General features: G+C 42.9%; 1 protein-coding gene across 1 annotated transcript in view; it reads right to left on the bottom strand.

Moving 5' to 3' along the window:
* The window catches only part of LOC119598168 (heparan-alpha-glucosaminide N-acetyltransferase-like), a 30,440-nt gene extending 29,643 nt beyond the window's left edge, over nucleotides 1–797 (bottom strand). Inside the window, exon 1 of the mRNA XM_037947806.1 lies at nucleotides 398–797. The gene's annotated coding sequence lies outside the window, so the exon portion shown is untranslated. The remainder of the gene's footprint in view (nucleotides 1–397) is intronic.
* Nucleotides 798–1,982: the final 1,185 nt, after the last annotated feature.

A 1,982-nucleotide genomic window follows, 5' to 3' on the forward strand; every position in this document is an offset into this window, starting at 1 on the left:
TTTCTTTTTTTATTTTACAATGCGTCAAGATCCAGGGGCGTTACAAATACCATTTTCGTGTGACTTTAGATAAAGATATTTACTACAGATAGTATCGAATCACTGTAATCACTGCAGATTATAAATAATTAATAGTAATAATAATGATAATAATAATAATAATAATAATAATAATAATAATAATAATAATAATAATAACAATAATGATAATAAATAAATAAATGAATAAACAGTAAATAAATAAACAGGTATATTCTGGCCTACCTATATTCGCACTCTGCCTCACGTTGTAAGGCCCGAGAGCGAATGCATCAAGGACACTTAATGACCTACAGCGACAGCGAAACCTGTATCCTTGGACGCTTTACTGTATCCGAGGAACGTAACACAACCTTACCTAGGAACGATTAATGATAAATACTCCTGCAGGTACGAAATCCTTGGCCTCTGTCTTGCGAGAGAGAGAGAAAAAAAAACACTATGATACACACACAGAGAACCTGAGGATCAGACAGTCTCGTTCTCTGCTCCTCTCTTCACTAAGTCATTCCCTTTCTCTACTCGCGGACGAACATACGCACACCGATACACGCAAGGAGAGAGAAAGGCAAACGAGAGGGGGTCCGTCCTCAACACCACCTTGTGGGAGACTAGATAAGTGGCGGCCGGAGTAAGTAAATAAGCAAGGGGGTTGGCTCGTGTCACAAGGTCTTCCAGCCTGACACTTGAGTTGCACACGGCCACGCTCTAATAAGGAATTGCAATACGCATTCACGGTGACCCAGGGGACTTCTGGGCACAAAGGGAAAGCCTGTTTGAATATCAGAAAAAGGAGGTTATTATGTTATTAAATAAGAGGTGTGTTGAAGCTGTCTGAGGTGTACCCTCGCTGTCACACACCCCGATAACGGTACCGACTGGTTTTATTACCTGATTGTGGGGAAGGCGTTTCGCTTGATAAGTGGGTGATTTCGAAGGTAATCATCAAGCAGTCAGTCAGATATGACGTTTTGGCCGCAAGGATCGATCTCTTGAGAAGAAAGGGAAATTGAATGAGAAACAGAGACAGAGAGAGAGAGTAGAAAGACAGAAACACACACAGAGAAAGACAAAGTTAATAAAGGGAAAATCAATTACAGAGAGAGTAAGAACAAGACGGAAGTTGCAATGGAATATGGAGAAAAAAAAGAGAGAAATAAACAGTTCCGTAAAAAAAAAAAAAATAAACGAAGTTAACGAGACACTTCTAATACAATCACCTTTGCATACACTCGCACATGCAGTAATTACAGTTAGTTTTCAAGTAACACTTATACAGTTACAATATAGTTATGCATGACAACACCATTAGAAGGTAACGTCTACAGCATGTCTCTCTCTCTCTCTCTCTCTCTCTCTCTCTCTCTCTCTCTCTCTCTCTCTCTCTCTCTCTCTCCTCTTCTCCTCTCTTCTCTATATATACATCCAATCTAACAACACAAAGAGAAAAGAAACTAAACATGGAATCAACTATGGCGTTCGCATTTTAAGTTTGATGTAGAGCTTTATTATACACTCAAGAAATGTCGGAGTTCAAGTGGCTAGTACCGGGCGGGAAACTAGTTGAGGGAGAAAGTGGAAACTGGTTTGCACTTTCCTTCTCTCTCTCTCTTTCTTCTAAGGCCAACACCCTGCCCTGCTCAACCTTCGGGTACATCTCCTCCTTCGTCAGTCGCTAGAACTTCCACCCTCTTTCCCTTCTCCTCCCTCTCCCTCCCCTCTCCTACTCCCTCTCTCCTCCCTCCTCTCTCCTCTTCCCTCTCCCTCCCTCCACCCACCCTCATACCCTCCCTCCCTCAGGTGTTCTGCCGAGACCCAAGCTCCGGCCGAAGGAATGCGACACCCCAGTGGGCGGAGTCAGTCCCAACCTCGTCCCTCCTGAAGACCAATCCCGAGAGGTAATGCCCGCAGGATGCAGCCTCTTTCCTTTTATAATTTCACTC

The sequence above is a fragment of the Penaeus monodon genome, chromosome 40, assembly GCF_015228065.2.
Source record: "Penaeus monodon isolate SGIC_2016 chromosome 40, NSTDA_Pmon_1, whole genome shotgun sequence".
In the NCBI taxonomy this organism is placed as follows: Eukaryota; Metazoa; Arthropoda; class Malacostraca; order Decapoda; family Penaeidae; genus Penaeus; species Penaeus monodon.